The sequence below is a fragment of the Diorhabda sublineata genome, chromosome 5 (genome assembly GCF_026230105.1).
Source record: "Diorhabda sublineata isolate icDioSubl1.1 chromosome 5, icDioSubl1.1, whole genome shotgun sequence".
Taxonomy (NCBI): domain Eukaryota; kingdom Metazoa; phylum Arthropoda; class Insecta; order Coleoptera; family Chrysomelidae; genus Diorhabda; species Diorhabda sublineata.
Genome location: NC_079478.1, coordinates 16,671,316 through 16,687,019, shown reverse-complemented (window position 1 = coordinate 16,687,019; position 15,704 = coordinate 16,671,316). Strand labels below are relative to the sequence as shown.

Here is a 15,704-nt window from a genome sequence, read left to right as displayed (position 1 = left end):
TTTTGACTTTACCTCAAAGTTCAAATTAAAAGAACATTTAGGCTAAATGTCAATTATGAAACACGCGACTTAATTTAATGAAAAATATAAATTTAAAGCTTCCCTTAAATGTATTATGAAACCGGCCGTTAATGGTGGAACCTAATTTAAGGGAAAACGTGATGTCAAAATTATATATTTATTTTTCTTAAGTACGTATATATACAAGCAATAGTACTTGTAAAATTATTTCGTATAAATACATGAGACCAGCATGTTTCCTAGAACATTGGAAAATTAATGTAAAGTTTTTCACCAACGTGAAAATAAATTATAATAAATTTTATATTCTACTAGATTCCCATTTCACTTAGCCAGATTATAGTGGAAGTGAGGATTTGTCTGTAGCCCGCATTTGCTTTTGCTAATTATGTTTTAATTAAAAAGCAGTAAGCTGAGGTATTCTAATTGTACATTTTTTTGTTTTCATTCTCCTTCCATTAATTTTTTCCACTCTTTTCGATCCTTTGCTACTTCTTTCATCTACTTGTCTTCCCCTTTTGATACTTTTCGTAGCCAAGTTTTTCTTTTCGTCTTCTCTTATATCGTTTTACTGTCACTTTTCTTATTAGGCTTTGTGATACTTCTCTTTGTATGTATCCGTACCAGTTCAAATTTCGTGCGTGAGAGTTTTGGGATTTTAGTTTTCATACTCCTTACATCCATTTTTTCCACTTTTTCCAATCCTTTGCTACTCTATTCATCTGCTGTATTGTTTTTCCTTGTCTTTCCCCATTGCTACTTGTAGCCAAGATTTTTTCCTTCTTATATCGTTTTGCTTCTGTCACTTTTCTCTTGTTAGGCTTTGTGGTGTTTCTCTTTTTATGCATCCCTATCAGTTCAAATTTCGAGGGTGAGAATTTTGGGATTTTAGTTTCCATACTCCTTACATCCTTTTTTTCCAGTCTTTCCGATCCTTTCCTACTCCATTCATCTGTTATATTGTTTTCCCTTGTCTTCCTTCTTTAGTACTTTAGTACCTTATATCGTTTTGCTTCTGTACACTTTTATTATTAGGCTTTGTGGTGTTTTTCTTTTTTGTATCCGTACCAGTTCAAATTTCGTGCGTGAGAGTTTTGGGATTTTAGTTTTCATTCTTCTTCCATCCATTTTTTCACTTCTTCCAATCCTTTGTTACTCTATTCATCCGCTGTATTGGTTTCCCTTGTCTTTCCCCTTTGCTACTTGTTGTAAACGAAGTTTTCTTTTATTTTATTTTTTGCTTCTATCACTTTTATCTTGTTTTTTGTGGCGTTTCTCTTTTTATGTATCTGTATCAGTTTAAACATCTTTTAACTATTTTGTTTCCTATTGGTTCTTGTTTAAGCTTGTCTAAAATTACCTCATTACGCAATCTACCCAACCTCGTTTTCATGCTATTTTTCTAAGTTGCTTCATAACGCTGCTACTATTCTACTCTGTAGTTTTTTGTTCATTTCCATATATTATTAACGCGGGTACAGTTATCAAGTTGTATACTTTTGTTTTTGTCTTCTCTTATTTGTTTTTTCCCAAAAATTGTATTATTAAGAACATAGAATATTTTATCCGTTTTTCTTACTCAGTTCGCTATATCTCTTTTTCCATCTTCTGTGAAAATTACTCACAGATATTCAAAATTGGTCACTTTATCTGTTCTTGATCCTTTCATTTTTAATTCTTTACCATCTCCTCTTTTTTGACTTATTACCATTCTTTCGCATTTCTTGATATTCACTTCCAATCTAAGATATTCTATTGTCTTTATCCATAAGTCTTCTTTTATTTTCTTTATTTGCTTTTGCTCCTTAATTTGTGAAATTAAAGACAATAAGCTTGGATATTCTAATTGTAAAAAAATATGTACAAAATATAAACGCGATGCATGTTTGTGAAATCATGATTTATAAAGAAAAAACAGGTTTTGGCACTAAAAATCTTTTTTATAGAATTAAGAATTCGAGTAAACTTCCCCGGTCTTGCTTTTATACTAATAGTCCAGGAAATAAATTTCGAAAAAAGGCAAAATCTTGCAATTTTTTCGTCTGGCATCGATTTGTACAAAAATTTGGATGTGCCGTTCGACGCTTTTCGTTTTTTTTACATACAATGAAATTCAAATCTGGCCCATTAATTTTCTCATCATCGAAGTCGATGTCGTCTTCGTCCTCTTCAATTACAGTCTTCATCCTAGCACCCAGAACAAGTGGAATTGCAGTACAATTCAAGTTTTCTGTACCCGCATAAAGTGCCACACCCTTTTTTGCATTAGCAAAAGATCATTTTAAAAAATTCATCGAGTGCGGGCATTTTATTCATTCGTACGGGGTATAATAAACGTTCGTTAAAATCCCGTCTCCAACCTGTTGCTCGGATGTTTTCATTTCGACGCCACTGTTGAATTTAATAATAGCATCTTTTTGTTGTTTGCCTAAGGCATCAACAATGGGCAGAAGGGAAGATAGCTTCACTACACTGTTTCTTGTTGTGGCTTGACGAAATGTTCATACCGCATCTGCTCGAGAAAAGCTTTCAAACCTTTAACTTTTTTTAACTTGTTGCGCTGCGTATTAATTTGATTTTGCAGGGTTTTCCAAGAGCTTCAAGACTATATAAGTTAAATTCCTTAATATCCCTTAATTGTTAAATGGTGTGAGTTTAAAGGGCTCGGATAAGGTGGTGTTCGCTCGTAAATAGACGGCTATATCTCGCCAAATATTTACTGTGTCTAAAATCTACACACAGAAATATATCAGTTAACAGTATTTTGAAGTAAACGGTGAAAAATACGAAATAGCAAAAAACCGTTTGCTCTTTAAACTCCAATTTTTCTAAAATTATGCATTTTAAATTGGTCAAACTTCTTGAATGTATTGATAATACATATATTAAGAGAATCACAGAATCACTAATTAGGAGAGTAGTTAGGGGGTTGTTTTTACGGATTTTTTCATAAAAAAAGTTGGAACCGACCTTATTTTGATCGTAAGTCACCCCATTTTCAAGCTAGAGACTTTTCTTTATTTTAAAGCTCTAATTATATACTGTAAAAAACATTCTATGAATTTTCCTCGAAAAATGTTTTTTCGTTATTTGGCTTTAAATATTTCAAATTATGCATTTATCGAAAAAAACTAACCATTAACATGCCGTATCTCGGTTCGTATTAGTCGTAGAAAAATTATAAAAAAATGATTTTATTTGGTTTTTTAAAAGCTACAATTTTAATCTTTACAGTTTTTTTTTGATAGAACAAAAATTTTTCGAATTATTCGCAAAAAAACTTTAAAAATGTCGAGTTTTTCGTCGAAAAACTAAACTAGACTATAATTGATCTCGATGCTAACAACATTACAGGGTTGTTGTATTGAATGAAGTGGACTGTATAATTTTATTTTGTATTTAAATTTTCTATTTATTTTAAATGAAACAAAGTCCCATTTATTTTCTGGAAGCAAAGCTTCTGTTTATTAGAACCAAACGTTCTTACTTCGGTCTATATAATACATATACTGCGTTCTCGTCTCGCTACATAAAAACGACAAGTAACGAAGAGAGACTGCCAGAGGCGTAGAGTAGAATGAATTTCTAAATAAAAAATTAAAACTAAAATTAAAATAAAATCAAACATAGCGCCGGCCTTGAAAGTACCAGCTTTCAAAAAGAAAAAAAATATACATTAAAGCAATAAACATAGCATAAAATTATATACAAGTAAAAAATAAGTACAACCAAATAACCCTTAATCGTCTATAGGTAAAACACATATCTTATTTATGGCACGTTTAGTGATACCACTGTAAGTCTTTACTGTCACTACTCTAACAAGTCCATCACTGCCTGGATGAGTCTTTACTATGTGTCCAAATTTCCAACTCATTGGAGGAGTATCATCTTCCTTTAAGAGCACCATAGATCCCACTTGGATAGAGTCAATTTGAGTAACTCGCCATTTGGGTCGCTGCTGGAGTAAGTTCAAGTAGTCCTTGGACCACCTAGTCCAAAAGTGCTGTATCAGCATAGTAATGTGCTTGTATCGAGATAACTGAATTTTATGGTCAGCAGGAACAGCTGGCTCTGGAATTGTTTGAATAGCAGTACCGATTAAGAAATGTGCTGGAGTCAAAGGCTGTAGATCATCAGGATCTTCGGTAAGAGGAAGGAGAGGGCGAGAATTTAGGATGCCCTCAATTTGAGATAGAAGAGTATAAAATTATTCATAAGTAAGGTAAGTGTTGTTAAGTACACGTTTCAAATGGTGTTTAGTAGAGCGAACTGCACGTTCCCACAATCCTCCCATATGAGGAGAGTAAGGAGGATTAAAATGCCAAGTAATCAAGTTATCGGTTATAAACTCTTGATCAACTGGAGATTGGCTTAATTCAAAATACTTTAATAAATCCTTATTTGCCTTTACAAAGGTACTTGCATTATCTGAATAAATGTGCCTACATAAACCACGACGAGAAATAAATCTTTTGAATGCATTAAGGAAGCCATCAGCGGTAAGATCACTAACTAGTTCTAAGTGAGTGGCCCTGGAAGAAAAACATATAAACAAACATATATAAGACTTAATGTATTTCTTGTTATGCAGCTTGCTGTCCTTTATTAAATATGGGTCAGCATAGTCAATACCTACCGTATGAAATGGCTTTGATGGGTTAACCCTTGATGAAGGTAGTTCACCCATTTTTTGAATTAGCCCAGTAGGCTGTACTCGAAAACATTTTACACATTTTCGTAAAACTCTGCGGATAGCTTGGCGACCAGAAAGAGGCCAAAACTCATTTCGAATGGTAGCTAGTACTGTTTGAGTACCAGCGTGAAAAAGCCTTTTGTGCTCATGATTAACAATTAATTCTGTGAAATAATCCTTACAAGGTAAGATAATTTGATGCCTTTGGTTATAAAATAGATCAGATTTGTTCAGCCTGCCACCAACTCTCAATATATTTTCGGAATCTAAGAATGGTGAAAGAGGAAGCAATTTGCTTTTACGTGAAATCTGTTTTCCTGATTTGAGTTTGTCTATTTCTGGTTTAAAATTCTTGTACTGTACTGATTTTATCAAAGTTTATCCAAAGTTAGTTCACCTAAATTTCTGAGTTTTACTGACCTTTTGCAATTCGATGCAAACCTAAATAAATACGCAGTCACATGCAATAAAGTTTTGTAATTAGAGTATTTAGATATTATGTCAAAATCATTGCATATCTGTGCTCCCAAGGTTAAATTTATAGAAAGTTTTGTTTCTGGTAAATTTGTAATACCATTATTTGGCTTCGTGTTTGATTAAATAAATGGCGTCTTCTACACTGTCGGTTCCTGAGATTAAATCATCCATGTAGAAATTGTTTTCTATAACGTGACTTGCCTCGGGAAAATCTTTTGAATTTTCTATAGCCAGTTGCTTCAAGCATCTGGTGGCTCAAAATGAACTAGGACCTAAGCCGTAAGTTACAGTATTAAGTTCATATTCTTGAACCGATTTGGACTTATCTTCTCGCCATAATATATGTTGAAATTGTCGATCCGAGGGATGTAACTTTATTTGTCGGTACATCTTCTCTATATCTGCCGTAAAGGCAATTTGGTGCTTTCTAAATCTTAACAATGTATTTAAATATATCAGGTTGTATGATTGGACCCACCAACAAAACGTCGTTCAGACTGATATTATTAGTTGACTTACAGGAACCATCAAAAACTACCCGTACTTTAGTTGTCAAAGAACTAGATTTTAGTACACAGTGGTGAGGTAAAATGAATTTAACTTCTGACCTTAAAGATTCGTTTACCAAAGACATATGCCCCAACTTGAAATAATCTTCCATTAATTTAGAATATTCCGTATTCAAGTAACTATTATTCAGCACCCTTTTTTCTACAGTTTTTCTAGTTTGGCCAAAAATAGGTTTTTTTTTGAAAGGTAATTTAACAACAAACCGGCCATCACCTTCTCTATAAAAGTTTTTTACGAAATGCTCCTCACAATTATTTTCTTCTACTGAGTAAACGGATTGATTCGTATTAGAAACTTCCTCAATTTTCCAAAAGGACTCTAATTGTTCCTGAACGTCTATTTTAGAAAGATTACAAAATGTAGCCATTGAAGGGGCTGTAAAATTTCCTGAAATGATCCACCCCAAATGCGATTCCTGTAGAATAGGTAGCCTCTTCCCTAACTTGATTTGATTGCTTAATAAAAGTTCGTAAAATATTTTACAACCAAGCAAAATGTCAATCTTAGCTGATGTATCAAAAGTAATGTCAGCCAGCAATAAATTTTTAGGAATTTTAATGTTTGAAAGATCTATATTAAACTGTGGTACCTTGCCTGTAATTTGATCTATGACTAAAAATGGCAAATTTGCTTCAAATTCAGTATGAATTGATTTTATTTTTGCCTGAAAAATTTTAGAAACATTCGTAGAATTTGTTGCATTTATACCTACTACTGGAATTGAAACAGATTTATATGGTAAATTCAATGCATGTGCTAACTCGGTCGTACAAAATGAACTTTGGCTTACGGAATCCAAAAGAGCTCTGCACCGCACTGATTTATTATTAACATCGAAGATATCTATCAATGCAGTGGATAAAATAACACAGTTATTAAAAATACTTGTAGAACTCAAACTATTAATTTCGGATGCAGTTTCACCACTTTTGACGATTCTAGATTTAATTTCAAGTTCATTTTCGTTATTTGTTGTATTAGACAAATTTCCTTTAGTATTAAAAAATCTAGTTGCATTACTAGCTTCATTTATATGTAATAATACGTTATGTTTCTTGTTACATATGCTACAATTGTATCCTCTACAAACATTAGCAAAGTGGCCCTCGCGAAGACAATTTACGCAACCCTTTAATTTCCTTACTGAATTTAGCCTAGAGACTGCATCTAACCGCAAAAAACTTTCACAATTATAAATTAAATGATCAGATTTATTGCAATATATACAAAATTGACCTTTAGTCTGTAAAGAAGCGTGACTTAACACTTTATTCTGTTTTACATTGGTATTATTATTTATATTTTTATTTATGCTGCATCTTTCCTTTAAAAAGTCAACAAATAAATCAATTTTCGGGGATTTTATTTTATGTATTTTAGTTTCCCATTCCTTACGTGTATATTTGTCAAGTTTCTCTTCTAATAAAAATAATAAAATTCTGTCCCATTCATCTACGGGTTCTTTTAGTTGCCTTAATGCTCTATAATTTAAATTGAATATGTCTAAGAAATTTCTTAAGTCAAAGAAATTTTCTTTATTGATTTTAGGCAAATCAAAAATATTTTTTAAATGGATTTTAATCAAAGATTTTGTATCTTCGTACCTGTCTTTTAACATATCCCATGCTATTTCATAATTTGAATCAGTACTTTCTAAGTCACCTATTAATTTTGCAGCTTCACCTTTTACTGCTGATTGCAAATAGAAGAATTTTTCTGTTGTAGACAAACTCGAATCATCATGAATTAGTGATTTAAATCGGTCATGAAATGATGACCAACAATTTTCTTCACCCGAAAAAGATGGTAAGGAAATTTTTGGTAATATTAGATTATGAGATATACCTGATCGCGGCCTAGAACTATCGACTATCAAAGATTCAATATCTGATACACCATCGTTCGTGTTCATCAAGGTTTTAGCATCATTTAGTAACTCATAAAATTTGTTTTCAAATTCTCTACGATCCTTATCAAAAACAATTTGATTTCTTTCCGTATCTTCTAAATTTTCCTCAATTTCCGATTGAATTGTTTCAAAATCGTCTAATGATACTTTAAATCTTTCGAATCTATCGGCTACGTAAATTCTTTTTGAGGGATCTTGTTCGATTTCCTTCAAAAAATTCTCAAGCCTTGTAACTGATGCCTTAATAATAGACCTTTTCTTATATAAATTCTTCATTTTTTCCGACTCGGCCATTTTATTTTATTTTTATCGCGCGCCTATGAAATGAGTTTTGATTTGTTTACTAGTAATAACTTTACAGAAAAACTGCGACCTTTTTGTACTTAGCCGCTCCGCTGGCGCCGTCCGAATGTTTTGTCTACTTGGCTAATGATAAAAAAACGGAGTATACTACTTTCTTACTAGGATCTAGGAAGCAAATATTGCAAATACCTTTCTAAAGATACAACATGAATAGTTCAAAATAATTTGTTGTGTATTAATCGATATTTATATTAATTGCAAATTACTTGTGAATTCATCTCGATACCTTAATATTGAATGATAATATTTGAGCAAGAAAATAAGGCAATTTTTTTTATAATAAAGTAAAGAACAATACTATATTCCTATATTGAAACCAATTTTTACCTTTATTTAAATTTACGTCAAATAAGTGTGCCTTACCGACAAGGTAATACCTATAGTTTTGTTTAACGTTAACTTGAAATATTTTATCTTGCAATTGTATTGAACTATATATTATTTACTACAAAGCAATAATAAAAAACTCTTCCATCAGAAATCGACGACACTATGAGGAGGAATAAATAATAAAATGGAAAGGACTTACAGGTTTCTTCTTCCTGATGCGGTAGTTTGAAAGGATCTTCTTGTGCACAACACAATTTTATTTATTTATAATTTGTTAATCATCCGGCTCGAATGACCAAAATGTTGTATTGAATGAAGTGGACTGTATAATTTTATTTTGTATTTAAATTTTCTATTTATTTTAAATGAAACAAAGTCCCATTTATTTTCTGGAAGCAAAGCTTCTTTTTATTAGAACCAAACGTTCTTACTTCGGTCTATATAATACATATACTGCGTTCTCGTCTCGCTACATAAAAACGACAAGTAACGAAGAAAGAGAGACTGCCAGAGGCGTAGAGTAGAATGAATTTCTAAATAAAAAATTAAAACTAAAATTAAAACAAAATCAAACAAGGGTAGAGTAATCAAAATTCAATGGGCATCTAGTAGAAATTATAATTTAACGAAACATTCTATTGAACAGGACTTGGGTAGATTGAGAGTTGATCAGCGATAATTAATAATCATAATGTCGTACAATTGGTGAAACCAATGTATTTAAAGACTGCTTGACACATTCGATCGAATTTAAGAAATTAATTTTATTCAGTATTTTGATGTTTTCCGAAGCAGTGAGAAATTTGTATTTATTATTTCAATATGTTTGGTATGTGATACAGAACATTGTAAATTTAATTTTAGTATCCAAATACAGAATGAGTTTACAATTTTTTTTTACAATTTTTATAAATGTTTGTGCGCAAGGGTCATGTGAAATAGATAACCTTAAATATTTTGTGTTTTTAGAAATCCTTAAGAAATACTATTATTTATCATGTAATGCCATAATTTCGGAGTTATAGCTACATTTACAGTATAGAGTTACAATAAATATTGTACATTTAGATGGCTACGATTGAATAATTTGAATATTCTTTAATAATTTATGCGCTAATACAAATCTCGTATCAAGGTCTGGTGTCAGTAAGTTAGTAAAAAAGTTTAACGAAACTGGTCTAAAGGATTCATGTCGGGTGAAAGCGGGGGCCATTCGATAAAACCACGCCTTCCAATCCATCTTCTGGGAAACACATTATTTAGCTATTGCCTCACCATACACGCATAGTGAGGTGAGGCACCATCTTCTTGTAGCCAAATATTATCGTATTGAATATTGTTCTTGAAAATTTTTAATAATGGAAGTTTTTTTTTTAAATGTAATTGAAAATACTTGATTTGGAAATATCTATCTAATCTAAATACGCCGTACCATTTAAGTTATCCCCAATGAAAAAGAGATCTACCTGACCAGTATCTACAATTATCGTCATCTGATAGTTCTTTAAAATTTTCATTACGGATGTTTGCGTAATATCAAATTTCCTGGATATTTGTCTAGTACTCAAGTGTAGATCGTCTTCTAACTGGACACAAATATCTAAAGATTTGTTTTCAGTTGATGCAGTTTTTTCTGTGCCCTTATTTGGATGAATCTTTTACTGTACCAGTTTTGTTAAACTTTTTTACTAATTTACTGACAGTAGATGTTGTTATGGGATTTCGGTTAGAATATAAATTATTGAAGATATTACTTCTACACATATCCTAATATCATTAAAATATCAATTCGTTCTTTTTCAGATAAACGATCCATTGTAACTTTAGTAAACTTTCAATAAACAAGAATAATAATTTATTGAAACGTCAAATCTGTTATTGTAGCAGTCATATTATTTTAACATCGGTGGATAACGCAAATGTAGCTATAACTCCGAAATTTTGGCATTTGGGTATAGGAAACATTAGATGAAAAATAATAAGTATTTCGAAAAGCGAAAAATATAGATACCACCATAATACCGGCCGTATCACAAAACCGTTGTACACAAAATAAAAATTGTACAAGCCGTTTCTGAGATAATTGAGGCGTTCAATACATAAAACTCACTCTGTAGATCTGCCTACATTTGTGATGTTTTTTCATTGAATATAAAGACTTCGAAACAGAAATGCATGTAAGTGCACAAAATATAGGTGAAGACCTTTAGGATATGCGCCATGTACTTTTTTGCAAAGTTTTTTTTTGGAATATGTTCAAGGGTGTCTCCTGAATGTAAATCCAAGTGGGTGTCATGGGGAGCGCCCGCGTCAGCCTCCATCTTGAAAAACACGTGTTATCAGATATCTCTAAAATAAATATATAGTTAACAAATCATGATAAATTAAAAATGGCGGTAAATGAATTTGTAGGGCTGAAATTTTATTGGAAACTTTTTCTCGTAACATTGATAGTTTAAGAGTTGCAGCTTGATAAAACTTGCTTTCCGTACATTATCAGAGGCAATATTGCTCTTTGTATACGAAAACAATTTCATAAAGCATAAAATGGCATATGTAACACAAAAAAGTCGATACAGCTGTGTAGCGAATCAATTCAAATTATAATTAGTGTGGAGAACTACTGATATTTTATCTTTATTGTTATTTACAAGGGGAAACGGTATCATCATAAAATATTGTCTGTGTAGCGAAAAACAATACTACACTACGCTACACCAAGAATTGTTATTATTAATAATAATAATTAACGTTATGATCGTATCATACTATTTTATATTATACTTTATGAATGTTACTCTAAAAAAACTGACGCATCTACGAAAATTTCAATACTAAACAGGTGAGGGAACCAAACTAGCATCACTAGGAGACAAAAATTGTTGAGATTTACCTATACCTGAATACTGTTGGAAAATTAAGACGGGGAAATTCCGAACGACCCGAAATAGCAGTACAACTTAATAAAATTCTATTTTTTAACAAAGAATAGTTTTTAATCAATTATATATTTTCTATTTTGTCAATGACTTTTTGCCATCTTTCTTTCAGCTTCATGATTCCGCGCTGATAAAATTTCTGGTACTTATCAGTAAAAAACTGAACCAGGTGCGATTGAAGGTCATCATCATCCGTGAAAGTTTGATTGAACAAAGAATTCTGTTGACTGGTGACATCACTCCAGCCAAGCTCCAATAGTTTCTTACGACTTGCCAAAGTTGTGTAAGGCCTTGTATTATCATGGTGGAATACTAAACCTTTCCGATTTGACAATTCTGCCCTCTTTTCTTTGATTAATTCATCCATTTTCATTAATTGTTGACAGTGAACATTAGAATTGATCTTTTGGTTCCTTGGAAACAGCTTAAAAAACACTGGTTCATCGATTTTGCTACATGATCGTTTCGAATTATGTTACTGGACAGGACCCATTTTTCATCACCAGTGATAATTCTTTCCAAAAAAGGATCGGTGTCATTTCGTTTAAGGTACATATCGCAAATGTTGTTTCTAAGTTTAAATAAATTTCTTTCAATTAGTGAGGTACCCAAATATCAAGCTTCTCAAATAGCTCAAGCCATTTTAAGTGTTTTTCATTTATTGTGTGCGATACACGTAACCCCTTCGCCACCTCTCGAACAATTATATGACGATCCTCTTCAATTATGACTTTGATGACATCAACATCAGTAGGCCGACCAGAACTTTGCTCATCTTGAAGGGAAAAATCTCCAGAACGGAATTTTTTATACTAATTCTGATAAGCAATCAGCACCATAAACTTCACACATTTCTTTGTGAGTCGCAGCAGATTTTTTTCCTTTACGGAAATAAAGAAGGAAAATATGCCGAAAATGTTCATTTCTGCACTCCATTTAATAACCCAAAACTAATAGCTTTAATAATAATCACGCACTAGTTACTTCTAAAGTTGTGTCAATGTGACCACTATCACGTGACAAACGTCAAAGTACAGTACTTACATAAATTCTTCAAAAAATAAAGCAATGCTCTCTATCAGTAAAAAGCAAAAGTACTTAGTTGCCAATTCTATACTAAAAAAAGTTTCAAATAAAAAAGATGTCAAAAATTATTATCTATAAAAATTATCTTTTGTCGTACGATGCGTGGTTCGTGAGATATCTGATAAAAAATATTTTTCAAGATGGCGGCCCCACTTGGATTTACATTCAGGGGACACCTCTGAAGATATTATTTTGCTCTGGCGCTTGACTTGATAGACAAGTCCATTTTTCTGTTCTCGCAATGAAAAATTATTTAAAATAGAATAGTTTATTGAAATGAAAAATATGATGAGTATTTTCCTGTTTTTGAAAACTGTTGTTCTTATAAATGTTAGAAAGACAAATACAATTGCCTTTTAGAAATTTTGCACTGGATTTTTTTTGTCTTTGTGCAGATCATTGTATAAATTCTGTAATCGTTTATTTATCATATAGATATAAAGAATATTATATATTTTCTAATGTTGTGCTGTGAATAAAAAGGATTTGGAATTACAATGTAAGTTTTTCAATTTTCTATTTGTGATTTTTGTAATAGGTATTTGTATTTTTAAGAGTTTGGTGGAATCATATTATTATCTAAAATTTGTTTTAATATAGAATTTGTTTTTATAATATTCATTCATTTTATTTTGAATAGACCTATTTCAAGTAACCTAATGGATAGTTTCAAAAAGCACATCTACATATATATATAGGTGCTTCACGCAGGCCTTTTAGACCCATAGCATGAGAGTGATTCCCTTCCACTATTTCCTATTTTTTGCTTTCGTTTTCCAGTCCTATCTTTCTTAGGTCTTCCATCACCTCTGCGTACCATCTTTTCCTCGTTTCCTTGTTCTATGTTCATCATAGCTGCTCTAAAATCTGGTATTCTCTGTATGTGATCTAGCGACTTTATTCTTTTCGATCTTATTATTTTGCTTAGTTCTGCGTCTCCAAATAGATTCCTCATTCCATTATTTGTTTTCCTCGGCAATAGATATCCCTTCTAGTATCCTTCTAAGTATTTTTCTCTCCCATATATCTAACTTCTCTTCCTCTACTTTGTTAAGGATCCACATTTCGCCTCCGTAGCTCACTATTGGTCTTATTATTGTTTTGTATATATGTAGCTTCGCCTTTATGGAGATTTATTGGGATCTTATTATCGCAATCAGCGCTTCCAACTGCTTACTTCTCCTCGCTTCCAGATTTCCTCCCTCGTCACCGTCGTCCTTTATAAGCAGCCCAAGATATTCATAATTTTGAACTTGTTCTAAGCTCATTGCCTTTTCGTCGTTCAGTTGTATTAACAAACTTTTCATTGCTATTTTCCAGCAAAGAGTATATCTACATATTGTAGATAAAATCTGGCTATGTGAGATAAATTCAAACACTACGGTCTTTGAAGTGTCAAAAATGGTCTAGCTACCACTGGTGCTATAGTTCTCTTCCAAGGGAATTTTAAACATGTATTAAAACAAACCTTCCAGGAATGCTTCTAGTTATGGATTCAATGTTGGGATAAATTTATTGCTAGCCAAGTACAATACACATAAACAGGAAATTCGTCAACCCATATGGTACCTTTAAAAAACCTGTACATTAATTAACGCTCTGGGTGCATTCCAATAAGCACTCACGACAGTCACGTTCACGACCACGATCTTTCTTGTTCCACTTACAATTAGTCAAGATCGTTATAATGGTAAACCCAAGTGGAATAGCTTACGAGACGTTTTGAGCGTTGAGATAAATATTAACGAATGGCAGAAAAAAAAATAAAGGTTTTATTAGAATTTGTAAGTTATTGAATTTTTTTGTGGAATTTTTAACTGATTTACATTAGAGTATAATCAAAATATAGTAAAACATTTGTTTGTGAGTGATAAGTATGCTTCAAAAATACTTATATCCCATACCGTATCAAATCTAGGGAACGGCTCCAACGATTTTTATGAAAATTAGTATATAGGGGGCTTTGGGAACGGAAAATCGATGTAGCTGGAATTGATTTTTAAAAAATGTCATTTTACTCGAGTTATCGATAATAAATTTAAACATAACTTTTTTTATTGGAAGAAAAATTAAATAATTGGGGGTAAAATAACAAGTAAAAGGTAGCGTTTGGATAGTCCGAATCTTGAATGTCCCTCTTTGTGGAGAAGTAATAGTACTAAGAGGAGATTTTCACTATTTTCTGCCTGTACAGCCACGTGCGAACAAAACTCAATCGATGGATGTTGATATATAGTAACGACTATTTACTAAAATAGTATAAAGAATTTGAATTGCCAAAGAATATCATTTCGAGCAACAATCTTATTGATAAAGTATTTGGTAGTTGCTTAGTCAATGGAAATTATGAAGGGATGAAAGACAGAGCAAAACTCGCGCCTCATTACAAATATTTTGAAAAAATTGATGATGCCAAACTTCCTGGAAAGTACAAAATCTACCATAGCTATGACTCAATGAAATGTCAATCTGAAGGAGCAGTTAATTAATATCAGAATTTCTGAATAGTGTCAAAATTTCAGACTTACCACCACACGAACTAAAATTGAAAAAAAATGTGTTAATAATTTTGTGGAGTAATTTAGATATATCAGATTGATTATCCAATGGTACAAGAGTCGTGGTAATAAGCCTGTGTATTCACATAATAAATGTGAAAATTGTTATTGTTGAACAATCTGACAAAGAAATACATATACCAACGATAACCTTTGACCCATCAAAAGGAAAACTGGGATGCACCATGCAGCAATTTCTCGTTAGATCTGCATTTGGCATGACTGACCACAAATCTGAAGGGCCCACCTCTAAATCTGTTATAGCTGAGTTAAAATCCGATCTTCATGCATGGCATGTTATATGTGGCATATAAGCAACCAAATACGTTAAAAGTTTATCTATGAAAATCGTCGACATACCTGCAATATAGTATGGAAGGAAGTATTAGATTACAAAATTAAAATTGTGATGACAAAAATATTAAACTAATTGCACTCGTGATATTTTATTTAAATAAATAAAGTATAAATAAAAGACAAGTTTATATAAAACAATAATTATATTACCAAAAGATTGGTACACTTACGGTTACTTTTTGACATAATCACCGAAGAGATTAGGACATTTGCCATATCTGTGGACAAGCTTTTCAATACCCTCTTCAAAAAAAGTTGCCGCTAATGTAGCCTAACCGTTCAGTAATAATACAAAACAGACCTTGAAACTTCTGGAAATTCCGTAGACAAAGCAGTAATGGCGAATCTGCGGTTTTCTTCAACTATTCTGTCAACTTGTTGATCCAGGTCATCTGAAA

General features: G+C 32.0%; 1 long non-coding RNA gene across 1 annotated transcript; it reads right to left on the bottom strand.

Annotated features, from left to right (window-relative positions):
* Positions 1–3,458: 3,458 nt before the first annotated feature.
* Positions 3,459–13,002, bottom strand: LOC130443742 (uncharacterized). The gene is made up of 2 exons (XR_008909876.1): positions 8,566–13,002; positions 3,459–4,095 (listed from the first exon to the last, which is right to left on the bottom strand). It is a non-coding gene; the product is annotated as an uncharacterized LOC130443742 (long non-coding RNA).
* Between the last annotated feature and the right edge of the window lie 2,702 nt (positions 13,003–15,704).